At 42.5% G+C, this 17896-nt stretch overlaps 1 protein-coding gene across 4 annotated transcripts in view; it reads left to right on the top strand.

Moving 5' to 3' along the window:
* The window catches only part of LOC118914656 (interferon-induced very large GTPase 1-like), a 75862-nt gene that overhangs the window by 25678 nt on the left and 32288 nt on the right, over window positions 1–17896 (top strand). For 3 of the 4 annotated variants that reach the window (XR_008999230.1, XR_005025709.2, XR_005025708.2), the window contains 2 exons: window positions 3723–3797; window positions 7374–7548. The gene's annotated coding sequence lies outside the window, so the exon portion shown is untranslated. The remainder of the gene's footprint in view (window positions 1–3722; window positions 3798–7373; window positions 7549–17896) is intronic. The other variant, XR_008999231.1, reaches the window with a different exon arrangement.

Here is a 17896-nt window from a genome sequence, read left to right as displayed (position 1 = left end):
CAGAGCTTACAAAGAAAGCCCATTCCTCCATAGTAAGAGGTAGCAGTCCTCATGCCTGGGAGGACACTGCAGAAGACTCTCCTCCTCAGCATAGTAAGTGCCTCTCTCAGGAGCTACCTTACTGCCTCTCCAGGCTGCAGGCCTATAATTATAGTTAAATCCTGGAAGAACCCAACTGGTTACCTGCTAGACTGGAAAAAGGTGAAAAGAGATTATACCCCAAAAGAGCCACAAGACCTAGGTGTATGTATCAGCAGGTGCCAAGGGAGTACTCCTAGGACTGGATTTTCAGGGTACTTCATCAAGGGAGCTAGAACATAAGACTGGATATGCCAAGAATTCATTGACTAGGGTACACTTTCCCAGGATATGAGATTTAATGTTTAGGCAAGGACCTCAGGATAAGACAAACTCACTGGTAGGGAGGCTCTTAGAAGCTTAGAGAAATCTAAAGCCCAAATTGAGCAAAGTAGAAATGCCTGTGTTTCTTGGAAGATAAAGGAAAAACTTAAAAGGTGAGAGGGAGATGAGCATGTTAGAATGGTTGTATTAAAAAGGCAGGACACCTATGAGAGATACATTTCATGGGAAAGCCCAAAGAACACATCATTCACCAAGACATTAGGAATTTACCAATGAAAGGGGTAGCAAAATTCCTAGAAAGTTCAGTGGTGGCTATGCTCAAAAGGTCAAGGGTGATGGTAGGAGTATGATCTAGAACAGGGTTCATTAGATCTATGGGGTTGATGGAGCTCTAAAGTACTAGAAATCACATGCAAGCACTTAACTGCTAGAACTCAGGAGGTTGCAGTCACCCTAACAACAGGATTAGAGGAGCAGCCGAGTCCATTACCCACAGGTAGCTGTAAAGGTGATTAATAGAACATGGTGTCCACCAAGGGCAAAAAAACAGTCAGTGAGAATGCTGCTTACCATATACAAAAAGAAAAAGGCAAGAACAAAGGATCAGAAGGTAAGGGTGGTCACCCAGATAAACAGACATACCCTTGCTCAAAACTCACTGACTAAAAGGATGACTAAGTCCCCAGGATTAAGGACCCTGCAGCACTGGCAGGTATATACTGTAATGGTTCCTAAAAGAACCTACAGTAATTTACTCAGATAACGATAACTGGGGAAAGAGGATTATTGAACACAAGGTCTGAGTTGACACTGACATCTAGAGAAACAAATCATCATTATTAATAAATAGGGGCCAGGTAATAAATGGGGTCCTAGCTAAAGTCAAGCTTACAGCCAGTCCACTGGGTCCACAGACCCACTCAGGATCTGTCCCCAGCCCCCAAGTTTATAATAAGGAATGACAAATTTGGCATTTGGACTAATCCCCACATTGGGTCCTTGTCCTATGAGGTAAGAGCTATAATAATAAAAAAGGCTAAGCATAAACCTTCAGAATTCCCCTCCACCCTAGCCAAGATAGTAAGTCTTTTAAAAAATCAAAACCAAAGAGATGGCCAAGATTAGCACTCCCTCTAAAAATCTAAAGGGGTGATGGTTTTTATCCTATCTCCATTTAGTTTGCCAGTCTGGCACCTGCAGTATCAGATGGATCCTGAAAAATTTTTGTAAACTGCCAGCCTCAATCAAGCGGTAGCCCCCATTTCAGGTTCTGCACTGGACATGGTAACATGGCTAGAGCAGATTAATAAAGGCTCAGGTACATGTATGTGCCATTAATTTGGCAAATGAATTCTTTTCTATTTCAGTGACAAAAAAACAAAAGAAACAGTTCACATTCATGTGGAATGGACAAAAATATTTAAAATATTTACTTATAGTTTTGCCCCAGGGCTCTATTAATTCTCCTATTTTCTATCATAACATAATCCAAAAAGATAGGGAACATTCCACAGAACATTACATTGATCCAGTATATGGATGACATCATGCTGATTAAGCAAGAGAAACAAGAGGTGGCTAGTGAGTTGGTGGTCTTATTAAGATATGTGCTTCAGAGGGTGAGAGATAAACCCTACAAAGAATCAGGGGCCTGACACATAATGAAAGATGTTAGGGGCCCAATGATCAAAATAGTAAAAGACAAATAACTGCATCATGCATTTCCTACCATAAAGAACAAAGCCAGCACCTAGTAGGCATCTCTAAGTTCTGGAAGCAACATATTCCACACCAAGGAATACTCATCTGGCCCATAAACCAGATGACAAGGAAGGATGCCAGCTGTGAATGGGGTCCAGAGGAGGAAAGGACTATGTAAGTATATTCAGGCTATAGTACAAACTGACCAACTGCTGTGTCATATGAGCCAGCACACTCTTTGGTGCTGAGGGTGTCAGTTTTGGTAAGAGATTCACTGTGTTGTTTGTGGCAGGGATCAGAAAACTCTGACCCATGGCATGCCACTTTTGTCAGTAAAAATTGTTTTATACAAATAAAGACATGTTCATTCATTTGCATATTGTCTATAAAATGTTTTTATACTACACAAGCAGAGTTGAGTAACTGTAACAAAAAACATATGGCCAAAAAAGGCTAAAACTTTTACTATCTGGCCCATTACAAAAAGAAGTTTGCTTATGCTTGGTTTATGGTAAGCCCCAGTGAGAAAATCATAATGCAGAATTCTGGAGTAAGGTCATGCCATCAGCAACAGAGAATTATATGCCTTTTGAGAAACAGCTCCTGATCTGCTATTGATTCCTGGTGTTTATGGAATACTTGATCATGAAGCATGATCATGTGACTGAAATTGCTCATTTTGAGCTGGGTTATGTTGGACCAACCAAGATATACAATCAGAAAGGCCCTGCAGCAGTCTATCATAAGGTGCAAATGGTATATCCAAGACCAAGTTTGAGTAGGAATAAAGGCATGAATAAATATGAACAACCAGCCCAGGTCCCTGTATCACCTACCATGGGTTGCACCAAGACCCCTCCCCAAGCTCAAATCTATGATTTTATGGGGGTCACTTAAAAAAGCTGAAGGAAAAGGAAAAAGCTCAAGCTTGATTTATGAACAGGTTGACTTGGTATTGGGTATATCCTGTGAATGGATGGTGGCTGCATTAAAGCCACATTCATAAACAGCCTTGAAAAGCAATACAGAAGAAAAATCTTCCCTTCTGGAAAAATTTTAAATGTTGCTTTTGGTCATTGACTTATGCAAATAGAAGCAGAATGAGGTGAGAATATATTCATATTCCTATGCAGTGGCCAAAAGGATGACTGGCCAGTCCAGGTCCTAAAGGAAATGGACAGAGAGATCAGAAATAAGGAGGTCTTGGGTACAGCGTGTGGATGGACATGTGGCAGTGAGCACAAAGTATGAAGATTTTTTATATCACACATGCCCACCAGAAAGCAACCACTACTAAAAAGGCACCAGGTTGGCAAAATGACTTCATCAATTGATGTTACCTATTCTTCCTCATCAGACTCCCAAGAATCGGCATGACAGAAACACAAATGAAATTGTTATGACAGTAGGTAGGCTATGCATGAACCCAATAACAGGAACTTCCACTTACCAAGGCTAATCCAGCTACTGCCTTGAATGTCCAACCTCCAGGAACAGAGACCTATGCTGAGTCACGAATATGGCATTAGTCCTCAAAGAAGTTAAATGAACACGTGGTGGCAAATTCATAGTACTCCTTCCATCCTGGAAGGGCCAACACTTCATCTTCATAGGGTAGATACCTATTTCAGGTGTGGGTTTGCTTTTCCTGACTGCAGGGCCTTGATCAGAACTACCATCTCTAGAGGCTTACGGAATACCTGTTCTACAGGTCTGGATCACAACAGCTGAAGGTGAGTTCAGAAATCTAGAACTGATAGTGGAAATGAGAGAAGTTATCTTTGTTTACATTCCCAAGACCAACTGAAGTGATGCAATCAATAGTTCACCTCTAACTCTCCCCTTTCAAGTTTTTCCTCAAGAAAAGGGGTCTACTGACTTCAAGAAGAGGTTGTTGGCCAAATGTGTTTGTAAAAGTAAATCTATGTGGCATAAGAAGTGGCATGGAGATACACCACTTAGACCTCATTCAAAAGAACCAGTTGTGAGGAACACAGCTGACTCACAGCCTCCAGCTGCCACCTTTTGGATCTACCATGGTGTTCACACTGAGGCCACACCTCTCCCAGGATGATCCTACTCAATGACTGAGCATGACAAGGCCCAAGCCTGCAAAGCAATCTTTGCTTAGGATTCTTTAAAGTCCTGGCCGGGACCTTCTCTAAACTCACTGTCACCTGACACTCTTTTTACCCAGTACTTCCTTCCCTTTCTCCTTTCTCAGACTTAAAATGTTGTTTGAAGGCCTTCTTTGCCTATTATTGCTCTCTCCCCCTGTATCCTTCACAGGCATTTCCTCAAATAAATCTCTTAACATGTTGTGGATAAAATCGCAACAGTCCCAGATTTCCTTGCCTGGACTTAATGAATCTCCATATCAATAGGTGTTTCCAAGGAGTGGAGACAAGTATACATTTCCATATCAGTAGGTAATTACAAGGGGGAGCAAGAGTATATCTGGACTGGAGAGGTTGGGTGGGGTCCCTGTCCCTTTTTTCTGCAGCCGGGTCATGAGAGACATGGGTGAGCAGAAGTGAACGACTACTTGTAAGGAATAAACAGGTTTCACCCACTTTATTTCTCCCTTTGACTGATTTTGGTTTCAAAGGTTATTTTGCCCTGGGATTTTCTCCCTGGAGTTACATATATCTAGTCCCATCTTGATACCTGCTTCTTGAAGAACCAAACTCATGCATACCCCTTACATTTTTTTTTGGTATCATTAATGTACAATTACATGAGTAACATTATGGTTACTAGACTCCCCCCATTATCAAGTCCCCATCACATACCCCATTACAGTCACTGTCCATCAGTGTAGTAAGATGCTGTGGAATCACTACTTGTCTTCTCTGTGTTGTACTGCCTTCCCCATGCCCCCCACCCTACATTATGTGTGCTAATAGTAATGCCCCTTTTTCCCCCTTATCCCTTCCTTCCCACCCATCCTCCCCAGTCCCTTTCCCTTTGGTAACTATTAGTCCATTCTTGGGTTCTGTGATTCTGCTGCTGTTTTGCTCCTTCAGTTTTCCTTTGTTCTTATACTCCACAGATGAGTGAAATCATTTGGTACTTGTCTTTCTCTGCCTGGCTTATTTCACTGAGCATAATACCCTCTAGCTTCATCCATGTTGATGCAAATGGTAGGATTTGTTTTCTTCTTAGGCTAAATAATATTCCATTGTGTATATGTACCTCATCTTCTTTATCCATTCATCTATTGATGGACACTTAGGTTGCTTCCATTTCTTGGCTATTGTAAATAGTGCTGCAATAAACATAGGGGTGTATACGTCTCTTTCAAACTGGATACCTGCATTCTTAGGGTAAATTCCTAGGAGTGGAATTCCTGGATCAAATGGTATTTCTATTTTTAGTTTTTTGAGGAACCTCCATACTGCTCTCCACAATGGTTGAACTAATTTACATTCCCACCAGCAGTGAAGGAGGGTTCCCCTTTCTCCATATCCTTGCCAACATTTGTTGTTGTTTGTCTTTTGGATGGTGGCCATCCTAACTGGTGTGAGGTGATATCTCATTGTGGTTTTAATTTGCATTTCTCTGATGATTAGCAATGTGGAGCATCTTTTCATGTGTCTGTTGGCCATCTGAATTTCTTCTTTGGAGAAGTGTCTCTTCAGATCCTCTGCCCATTTTTTAATTGCATTATTTGCTTTTTGTTTGTTGAGGTGTATGAACTCTTTATATATTTTGCATGTCAACCCCTTATCAGGTATGTCATTTATGAATATATTCTCCCATATTGTAGGATGCATTTTTGTTCTACTTATGGCGTCCCTTGCTGTACAGAAGCTTTTTAGCTTGATATAGTCCCACTTGTTCATTTTTGCTTTTGTTTCCCTTGCCTGGGGAGATATGTTCATGAAGAAGTCACTCATGTTTATGTCCAAGAGATTTTTGCCTATGTTTTTTTCTAAGAGTTTTATGGTTTCATGACTTACACTCAGGTCTTTGATCCATTTTGAATTTACTTTTGTGTATGGGCTCAGACAATGATCCAGTTTCACTCTCTTACAAGTAGCTGTCCAGTTTTGTCAACAACAGCTGTTGAAGAGACTGTCATTTCCCCATTGTATATCCATGGCTCCTTTATCATATATTAATTGACCATATATGCTTGGGTTAATATCTGGACTCTCTATTCTGTTCCACTGGTCTATGGGTCTGTTCTTGTGCCAGTACCAAATTGTCTTGGTTACTGTGGCTTTGTAGTAGAGCTTGAAATTGGGAAACAAGATCCCCCCTACTTTATTCTTCCTTCTCAGAATTGTTTTAGTTATTCGGGGTCTTTTGTGGTTCCATATGAATTTTAGAACTATTTGTTCCAGTTCCTTGAAGAATGCTGCTGATATTTTGGTAGGGATTGCATTGAATCTGTAGATTGCTTTAGGCAGGATGGCCATTTTGACAATATTAATTCTTCCTAGCAAAGAGCATGGATGAATTTCTATTTATTAGTGTCCTCTTTAATTTCTCTTAAAAGAGTGTCTTGTAGTTTTCAGGGTATAGGTCTTTCACTTCCTTGGTTAGATTTATTCCTAGGTATTTTATTCTTTTTGATGCAATTGTGAATGGAATTGTTTTCCTGATTTCTCTTTCTGCTAGTTCATCGTTAGTGTATAGGAATGCAACAGATTTCTGTATATTAATTTTGTATCCTGCAACTTCGCTGAATTCAGATATTACCCCTTACATTTTTATTTAGTTAAAATATGTTGGAGATCTCTCATTATCAACACACACATAGCTGTTTTATTCTATTCATTGCTTCAGTGATATACAAACTTTTATTTAACCAGATACTGATGGAGATTTAGGGCTATCTCCTAATTTGACTATTACAAAAATAAGAGTACTGCAATGATTAATATATCTGAAGAACAGTTTTCATTTAAGTGGAACTGCTGAATCATAGGGTAAGTAATTTTTTTTTTAGATATTGCAGTATCTACCACACTCTGCCTTTGTCTGTTTCTTCACACCCTCGCCAACCCCACTACATTATCAAATTTATTAAAATAAAATCTCACATTTTAAAATGTGTCATCTGTTGATGGTATTAGGATCCATTCACTTACTGACAAGCTATTTATACTCTCTTTTCCTTTCTACTGACCATTCTTGTAATTTGCTTCTTTTTCTATTGCATTGTGGGGGGTTTTGTTTATTTATTTGTAAGACCTTTTTATGTTAAGAAATTAGTACTTTATCTCACATAGAGGTTACAAATATTAACTTCCATTTGACAACTTTCCCTTGACTTTCATATTCTACTTCTTAACTTTCAGAAATATAGTTTGTGGGAAGTAACATCATCAAGATGGTGACATAGGGTGTTCCTGACTTCACTCCCCATCACAAGAAGAACAAGACACTCCTGACGTAATCCTAGAACACAGTGGTGAAGCTGACACACCCACGCCCCACTGCAGCATAGAGACCATAACAGACCACATCACAAAGGTAAGAGAAATACTACACATTGACCACATTGCCCCTCCCTCAGGCCAGTGCCACACCACGTGATGAGGTCTCCCCTGAGCCTCTGCTTCCTCCAGTGGGGAAAGAAAATCCAGGGGAGACAGCCAGCAACCTAGGCCCCCAGCACTGTGGGTCACTTTGTGGAAAGGCCCACTCTGACCTTGCTCCATGGGGATTTCAGGAGAATCTTCAACCACTAGGAATCTGTGACAGAGAAGAGGCAAGGGGCTTGTGACAACCAGGACATAGATGTTGGCTGACTGACTCATACTTGCAGTGCCCAAGTGATAATCCCAACCAGTGATTTTGCTCATCTGCAGAACCAACAGGTGGCACACTGAGCAGGAAACTAGGGAGGTGGAGATCTACCTGATTCTGATCCTCAAACTAGGACTTTTGCCAGCTGTAGAGTCTAGTTTGCCCATGTCCAGCAAGAAGCTGACTCACAGCCCCATCCACTGTGGAGAGTGTCTTCTAGTCCCATCTGACTAGAAGGGCTGGTGACAACTCCTGGAAGCTGTGTGGCCCAGAAGAACTCAAGTTGAGAGGCAGCTGGGCAGAGCTGATAGTTTGCAGAGCAATGCTAGTGCTCCTGTTCAGTCAGAGAGCTTGGTACTATTCAATTAGCTTAAGCTAAGACAACAAACAGCTGTACTGGCTTTAGAGCTGCTTCTCCCACTGAGCAAAGGCAGGGACTCTAATTCATAGTCCCATTCATGGCTGAATACAGCCTTCTGCCTGTTTGACCATGGACCTAACCAGAGCACATGAGAAGCTGCATAACCCATTCAACAGCTTTACATACACTTGAACAGAGAATACAGAGTATTGCTTCCCCAACTGCAAAGCAGAACTGGTGGCCTCACCTGACCAGGGAATTCAGTACACAATCTTGCCTGATTCAAGTCCGTGAACACTCCATATATCCCTGGGTCCCATCTCGCTGCCCCTACTACTGAATATAGTACCCAGTCCCAACCATCTATTCAGTTGTGAGACATATATAGATAATATGCAATGTAATATTATTCAGCCATAAAAAATGAGGAAATTCTACCATTTTCAACAATACAGATAGACCTTGAAGGCATGATAAGGGAAGTAAGTTAGATAGAGAACGGCAAATACTGTGTGATCTCATCTATATGTGGAATCTAAAACAAAACAAAACTCATATAAAAAGACGTCATACTTGTGGTTATGTAGTAGACAGTGGGGGCAGGGGGATTGGAGGAAGGTGATCAAAAGGTACAAAATTACTGTTATATGACAAATGTAGTGTACAACATGATAACTATAATCAGTTTAAATTAATTCTATGATATATAGGAAAGTTGTTAAGAGAGTGTGGGTAAAATTGCAGTATTTCCAGAATCTCTCACTTGGCCTTGTGCATCTCCCTATCGATAGGTGATTACAAGGGAGAGAGAGGGCATAGCTGGACTGGAAAGGTTGGCTGGGGTCCCTTTTTGCAGCCAGGTCACGAGAGACATGGGGTAGCAGAAGTGGACAACTGCTTGTAAGAAATAAACAGCTTCCCCCAGTTTATTTCTCCCTTTGACTGATTTTGGTTTCATAGGCATTTTGCCCCAGGCTGGGAAAATATATTTCCCCAGGAGTTACATCTGGCAGTAGTCAGCAGGACCTCTGAACCCAAAATCTGTCTTGGGTGCAATCCTTGGGCGGGCTACCTCTAGAGATGGTGAGGAGATACCTAGAACTCCCCCGTGGATGGTGGGGAGGCCCCAGTGGCTGCCGCTGTGGAGGGTGCAGTTTTACCCAGGAACCCCCTATCTGTGGAGCTTCCAATTGGGGAGCCTCTAGTGGGGAATTGGTCTAAGGTAGAGCACCTCCTAGAGGGGTGGGGCCTTCCCCAGAACTGGGGAAGAATAGAGACACTGGAAGCTGTGGAATTAGCCCTCCGTGAGACAGAAGACTGCTTAGTGGCCCTGAGTGGCCATGTAGCAGCTGGGATTGTGGGATGTGTTTCTCGAGATATTGGAAAGGGTTACTGAGGTGAGAGAGAGAGACTTCGGCAGGACAGAGACACACTTCAGCATCTTGGAGGAGCTGGGTGATGACCTATGGGATGCTCTTAAGAAAGAGAAACAGTTATTGAGAAGACAGGTCGTGCTCTTGGAAGATAAGTTAGCAGTGATGGAGGAGGCAGCCAGAGAATCCGTGTTGCAGGAGGTCGTGGGGGAGGGGGAGGAAAGAGCGGTGTCTTTAGCCCCAGAGACGATAGAGGAGGTGTTGGAAGAGGATGAGGGGGTGGGGCAGAGGGCTGATCTGTTGCCAAGGCCACAGCCAGGTGCACCAGCCTCTCCTGTATTAAAGGCCTGCCAGGTTGTAATTAAGAAAATAAAAATGCAAAAACCATGGGCTCCTCAGGGGGAGAAGCCACCACCTCCCCAGGTTGTGAAGCACCATGCTCTGCCCCTATACCCAGGATGAGATGATAGACATGAGGGTCCAGTTTCAGCAGAAGCTGTCGGAACCTCTGCCTACATGGCTTTTGCGTCTCTGGGATATGGGGGTGGAAAACATTGTTATGTTGGGTTCTGAAATGCATAGACTGGCTTCCCTGATGACTCATCCTTCCCTCTTTCAAGCAGTTGCAAAGTGCCCATCACACCTCAAGGAATCAGGTGCTTCTGGCTTGATTAACAGCAGCCATCAGGGCGGTTTGGCCTAATCAGGGTGATTTGCCATATTTACCCACTAGCTGAAAAATTTATGCAGAGCTCCAGCAGGTGTTACGGGAGTTGGGCATGAAAAATGCCTATAATATAGATCCCCAGGGCCCCAATGAGGAGTCGTTCAAAGTCGGAACAAGAAATCTGGTGCTCCGTACAGCTCCATCTCTCTTTGGGTCCCTAGTGACTACTCTTGTCCCCCACATAGGACAAACCATAAGTGAGGCTACTCGTACTTTGGCAGATCTAGGGAAGGTTGGAACAATAAGAACACGGAAGGAAGGACAGGTTACGATTGAAAGGAGAGGTGCAAAGGGCCCTGTGAAGGTCTTGAGGACCCAGATGTGGGTTGATTTGAAAAAGGCTGGGTAGTGAAAGAAAAACTTGGTGGGCAGCCCAATAGGATCTTGTTAGAATTGTGGCACCAGTTAAAGCCAGAGCAGCGGTTCCAGCCACTGAGGTCCAGGGCACTGAAGCTGGAGGCAAAGTCCCATGTCCTGCCTGTGTCCCTGCAAGACTTCCCGGGGGACAGTGCTCAGGATCCACCTGCGCCCTCACCCCCACAGGAGGATATTGGATGTTGCAGTTTGACTAAGGAAGGGTCAAGGCCCCCACCTTGGGGGATGAGGTGGGGACCGGAGGCCACATGAAGAATTAGCAATTCATTGGTCCCTTGTGAATGTACAATGTGTCCTGGCACTGGTGGACACAGGAGCTGAGTGTTCTCTGATTTATGACAACCCTGAGCGTTTTCCCAGGACCTGTGCTGTGATAGATGGCTATGGGGTAAGGCAATGAGAGTGAAGAAAGTCCAAATCCCATTGAGGATAGGGCATTTACCCCAAAGGAGTATACCGTGTATATTTCTCCCATCCCTGAATATATTTTGGGGGTGGATATCCTGCAGGGCCTGTGGTTACAGACCACTGCAGTTGAGTTCAGACTGTGGGTACGTGTGGTAAAGGCAGTTCTAAGGGAACATGCTCAGCACCTATCTCTATCTCTGCCTGTACCTGGGCAGGGGACAGATAGTAGGCAATATAAATTGCCTGGGGGACACAAGGAAATTGGAGAAACTCTACAGGAGTTGAAGAAAGTGGGCATCATAAAGCTCACTCATAGTCCTTTCAATTGGCTCCTGGTGTATGACCATGCACTACAGGGAACTGAATAAAGTCACACCCCCTTTGCATGCTGCTGTCCCCTCTATAACAGCCCTTATGGGCACCCTCAGTCATGAACCAGGGACATATTATTATGTTGTGGACCTTTCTAATGCTTTCCTCTCTATTGACATAGCACAGGAAAGTCAGGAACATTTTGCCTTCATGTGGGAAAGCTGGCAGTAGATATTCACTGTCCTTCCACAGGAATACCTCCACAGTCCCACCATTTGTCACAGACTTGTAGCCCAGAACTTGGCCACATGGAAGAAACCACAATGATGTGGCTGTATCACTACACTGATGATATCATGCTCACATCTTATTCTCTTGCAGATTTAGGAGGGGTAGTTCCTAGACTGCTGCAACATCTATAAGAGAAAGGATGGGCTGTGAACAGCATCAAGGTTCAGGGACCTCGTTTGTCAGTAAAGTTCTTGGGGGTTGTCTTGTTGGGTAAAACTGAAGTTATTTCAGAAGCAGACATAGACAAGGGCCAGGCTTTCCCAACCCCTACTACTGTGGCCCCTGGCTGCAGCTGCTGCATGATCACTGCTCTGAACTCCCTACCTATTCAGCTACTGACTGCCTGTGGAATGGGTGAGCTATGGACTAAATCTGCATAGGACTTTGAATTTAGCTGAATTCTCCAGATTGAGGATTATCATAATTTTATTGCTGTTGTAATTGTATGTTATTAGTCGGTTACAGTGCTCCAGATGGAATCTAAAACAAAATGAAACTCATATAAAAAGAGATCAGACTTGTGGTTATGTGTAGACAGTGGGGGCAGGGGGATTGGAAGAAGGTGATCAAAAGGTACAAAATTCTTGTTATAAGACAAATCAGGGGGCGGAGCCAACATGGCGGCGTGAGTAGGACAGTGGGAATCTCCTCCCAAAAACATATATACTTTTGAAAATACAACAAACACAACTAGCCCTAAAAGAGAGACCAGAAGACGCAGGACAGTGGCCAGACTGCAGCTACACCAGCGAGAACCCAGCGACTGGTGAAAGGGGTAAGATACAAGCCCCGGCCCTGCGGGACCCGAGCGCCCCTCCCCCCAGCTCCCGGCGGGAGAAGAATAGGCAGAGCGGGAGGGAGACGGAGCCCAGGACTGCCGAACACCCAGCCCCAGCCATCCGGGCAAGAGCGCAGACACAGTACGTGCCCAGGGGACCCTGGATACTGGGGAAACAGGGAGTAAGACCTCTGAGCGGGTGCCGAAGCTGATGCCCCTGTGACAAAGAAAAGCGGGGGCTTTTTGAAAGTCTTAAAGGGACAGGGACTTAACAGCTTGACGGAAACAACCCAGGTCACAGTACAGCAGCTGGAAATTACAGGGAAAACCGGGTGCACTAAACCCCTGGGCAACAGCTCTGAGACCCCTCACGGAGGCAAACAGTCAAGCAGCCCCCCATCCATTACCCCACCGGGCGCTGCGAAAGCAGAGAAGCAGCCTGAGACAAATTCCGCCCACAGAAAGGGAAATTTCTCCCTTCCGGCCAGGCAAGACACAAAGACCCACTCTACACGCAATTACCCAACACAAGCCACTAGGGGTCGCAGTTGTCCCAGTAAAGAAAGGCCAGTAGCAAGTGAAAATTTTGGCCCTCCCAGCTGACAGTCAATAGCACCTGTCAACATGAAAAGGCAAAAAAATATGATCCAGACAAGACTAACCCAGACAGCTTCGGCATCTGCTACATCTTCCCCTGAGAAGGAACCTGGGGAGATAGATTTAGCCAGTCTTCCTGAAAAAGAATTCAAAACAAAAGTCATAACCATGCTGATGGACTTGCAGAGAAATATGCAAGAACTAAGGAAGGAGAATTCAGAAATAAAACAAGCTCTGGAAGGACTTCAAAACAGAATGGACGAGATGCAAGAGACCATTAATGGACTAGAAAACAGAGAACAGGAACGCAGAGAAGCTGATGCAGAGAGAGATAAAAGGATCTCCAGGAATGAAAGAATTTTAAGAGAGCTGAGTGATCAAATGAAAAGGAACAATATAAGAATCATAGGTATTCCAGAAGAAGTAGAGAGAGAAGAGGGGATAGAAAATGTCTTTGAAGAAATAATTGCTGAAAATTTCCCCAAACTAGGGGAAGAAATGGCCTCTCAGACCACAGAGGTACACAGAACTCCCATGACAAGGGATCCAAGGAGGGCAACACCAAGACACATAATAATTAAAATGGCAAAGATCAAAGACAAGGACAAAGTATTACAGGCAGCCAGAGAGAAAAAAAAGGTTACCTACAAAGGAAAACCCATCAGGCTATCATCAGACTTCTCAAAAGAAACCCTACAGGCCAGAAGAGAATGGCATGATATACTTAATGCAATGAAACAGAAGGGCCTCGAACCAAGACTACTGTATCCAGCACGAATATCATTTAAATATGAAGGAGGGATTAAACAATTCCCAGACAAGCAAAAGTTGAGGGAATTTGCCTCCCACAAACCACCTCTACAGGGCATCCTACAGGGACTGCTCTAGATGGGAGCACTCCTAAAAAGAGCACACAACAAAACACCCAACATATGAAGAAGGGAGGAGGAGGAATACGAAGGGAGAGAAATAAAGTATCATCAGACTGTGTTTATAATAGCTCAACAAGCGAGTTAAGTTAGACAGTAAGATAGTAAAGAAGCTAACCCTAAACCTTTGGTAACCACAAACTTAAAGCCTGCAATGGCAATAAATTCATACCTTTCAATAATCACCCTAAATGTAAATGGACTGAATGCACCAATCAAAAGACACAGAGTAATAGAATGGATAAAAAAGCAAGATCCATCCATATGCTGCTTACAAGAGACTCACCTCAAACCCAAAGACGCGCACAGACTTAAAGTCAAGGGATGGAAAAAGATATTTCAAGCAAACAACAGAGAGAAGAAAGCAGGTGTTGCAATTCTGGTATCAGACAAAACAGACTTCAAAATAAAGAAAGTAACAAAAGACAAAGAAGGACATTACATAATGATAAAGGGCTCAGTCCATCAAGAGGATATAACCATTATAAATATATATGCACCCAATACAGGAGCACCAACATACCTGAAACAAATATTAATAGAACTAAAGGAGGAAATAGAATGCAATGCATTCATTCTAGGAGACTTCAACACACCACTCACTCCAAAGGACAGATCCACCAGACAGAAAATAAGTAAGGACACAGAGGCACTGAACAACACTTTAGAACAGATGGACCTAATAGACATCTACAGAACTCTACATCCAAAAGCAACAGGATACACATTCTTCTCAAGTGCACATGGAACATTCTCCAGAATAGACCACATACTAGGACACAAAAAGAGCCTCAGTAAATTCCAAAAGATTGAAACCCTACCAACCAACTTTTCAGACCACAAAGGCATTAAACTAGAAATAAACTGTTCAAAGAAAGCAAAAAGGCTCACAAACACATGGAGGTTAAACAACACGCTCCTAAATAATCAATGGATCAATGACCAAATCAAAATGGAGATCCAGCAATATATGGAAACAAATGACAACAACAACACTAAGCCCCAACTTCTGTGGGACACAGCAAAAGCAGTCTTAAGAGGAAAGTATATAGCAATCCAAGCATATTTAAAAAAGGAAGAGCAATCCCAAATGAACGGTCTAATGTCACAACTATCGAAATTGGAAAAAGAAGAACAAATGAGGCCTAAGGTCAGCAGAAGGAGGGACATAATAAAGATCAGAGAAGAAATAAATAAAATTGAGAAGAATAAAACAATAGCAAAAATCAATGAAACCAAGAGCTGGTTCTTCGAGAAAATAAACAAAATAGATAAGCCTCTAGCCAGACTTATTAAGAGGAAAAGAGAGTCAACACAAATCAACAGTATCAGAAATGAGAAAGGAAAAATCACGACGGACCCCGCAGAAATACAAAGAATTATTAGAGAATACTATGAAAACCTATATGCTAACAAGCTGGGAAACCTAGGAGAAATGGACAACTTCCTAGAAAAATACAACCTTCCAAGACTGACCCAAAAAGAAACAGAAAATCTAAACAGACCAATTACCAGCAACGAAATTGAAGCGGTAATCAAAAAACTACCAAAGAACAAAACCCCCGGGCCAGATGGATTTACCTCGGAATTTTATCAGACATACAGAGAAGACATAATACCCATTCTCCTTAAAGTTTTCCAAGAAATAGAAGAGGAGGGGATACTCCCAAACTCATTCTATGAAGCTAACATCACCCTAATACCAAAACCAGGCAAAGACACCACCAAAAAAGAAAACTACAGACCAATATCCCTGATGAACGTAGACGCAAAAATACTCAACAAAAATTTTAGCAAACCGAATTCAAAAATACATCAAAACCATCGTACACCATGACCAAGTGGGATTCATCCCAGGGACGCAAGGATGGCACAACATTCGAAAGTCCATCAATATCATCCACCACATCAACAAAAAGAAAGACAAAAACCACATGATCATCTCCATAGATGCTGAAAAAGCATTTGACAAAGTTCAACATCCATTCATGATAAAAACTCTCAGCAAAATGGGAATAGAGGGCAAGTACCTCAACATAATAAAGGCCATCTATGAAAAACCCACAGCCAACATTATATTGAATAGCGAGAAGCTGAAAGCATTTCCGCTGAGATCGGGAACTAGACAGGGATGCCCACTCTCCCCACTATTATTTAACATAGTACTGGAGGTCCTAGCCATGGCAATCAGACAAAACAAAAAAATACAAGGAATCCAGATTGGCAAAGAAGAAGTCAAACTGTCACTATTTGCAGATGACATGATACTGTACATAAAAAACCCTAAAGACTCCACCCCAAAGCTACTAGAACTGATATCGGAATACAGCAAAGTTGCAGGATACAAAATCAACACACAGAAATCTGTGGCTTTCCTATATACCAACAATGAACCAACAGAAAGAGAAATCAGGAAAACAACTCCATTCACAATTGCATCAAAAAAAATAAAATACCTAGGAATAAACCTAACCAAAGAAGTGAAAGACTTATATTCTGAAAACTACAAGTCACTCTTAAAAGAAATTAAAGGGGACACTAACAGATGGAAACGCATCCCAAGCTCATGGCTAGGAAGAATTAATATCGTCAAAATGGCCATCCTGCCCAAAGCAATATACAGATTTGATGCAATCCCTATCAAACTACCAGCAACATTCTTCAATGAACTGGAACAAATAATTCAAAAATTCATATGGAACCACCAAAGACCCTGAATAGCCAAAGCAATCCTGAGAAAGAAGAATAAAGTAGGGGGGATCTCACTCCCCAACTTCAAGCTCTATTATAAAGCCATAGTTATCAAGACAATTTGGTACTGGCACAAGAACAGAGCCACAGACCAATGGAACAGACTAGACAATCCAGACATTAACCCAGACATATATGGCCAATTAATATTTGATAAAGGAGCCATGGACATACAATGGCGAAATGACAGTCTCTTCAACAGGTGGTGCTGGCAAAACTGGACAGCTACATGTAGGAGAATGAAACTGGACCATTGTCTAACCCCATATACAAAAGTAAACTCAAAATGGATCAAAGACCTGAATGTAAGTCACGAAACCATTAAACTCTTGGAAGAAAACATAGGCACGAACCTCTTGGACATAAACATGAGTGACCTCTTCTTGAACATATCTCCCCGGGCAAGGAAAACAACAGCAAAAATGAACAAGTGGGACTATATTAAGCTGAAAAGCTTCTGTACAGCAAAAGACACCATCAATAGAACAAAAAGGAACCCTACAGTATGGGAGAATATATTTCAAAATGACACATCCGATAAAGGCTTGACGTCCAGAATATATAAAGAGCTCACACGCCTCAACAAACAAAAAACAAATAACCCAATTAAAAAATGGGCAAAGGAACTGAACAGACTGTTCTCCAAAAAAGAAATACAGATGGCCAACAGACACATGAAAAGATGCTCCACATCACTAATTATCAGAGAAATGCAAATTAAAACTACAATGAGGTATCACCTCACACCAGTAAGGATGGCTGCCATCCAAAAGACAAACAACAACAAATGTTGGCGAGGCTGTGGAGAAAGGGGAACCCTCCTACACTGCTGGTGGGAATGTAAACTTGTTCAACCATTGTGGAAAGCAGTATGGAGGTACATCAAAATGCTCAAAACAGACATACCATTTGACCCAGGAATTGCACTCCTAGGAATTTACCCTAAGAATGCAGCAATCAAGTATGAGAAAGACCAGTGTACCCCTATGTTTATCGCAGCACTATTTGCAATAGCCAAGAATTGGAAGCAACCTAAATGTCCATCGATAGATGAATGGATAAAGAAGATGTGGTACATATACACAATGGAATACTACTCAGCCATAAGAAAAGGGCAAATCCAACCATTTGCAGCAACATGGATGGAGCTGGAGGGTATTATGCTCAGTG

The sequence above is a fragment of the Manis pentadactyla genome, chromosome 9, assembly GCF_030020395.1.
Source record: "Manis pentadactyla isolate mManPen7 chromosome 9, mManPen7.hap1, whole genome shotgun sequence".
Taxonomy (NCBI): domain Eukaryota; kingdom Metazoa; phylum Chordata; class Mammalia; order Pholidota; family Manidae; genus Manis; species Manis pentadactyla.
The sequence above is the reverse complement of the archived record's forward strand: the minus strand, read 5'-3'. Positions and strand labels throughout refer to the sequence as shown.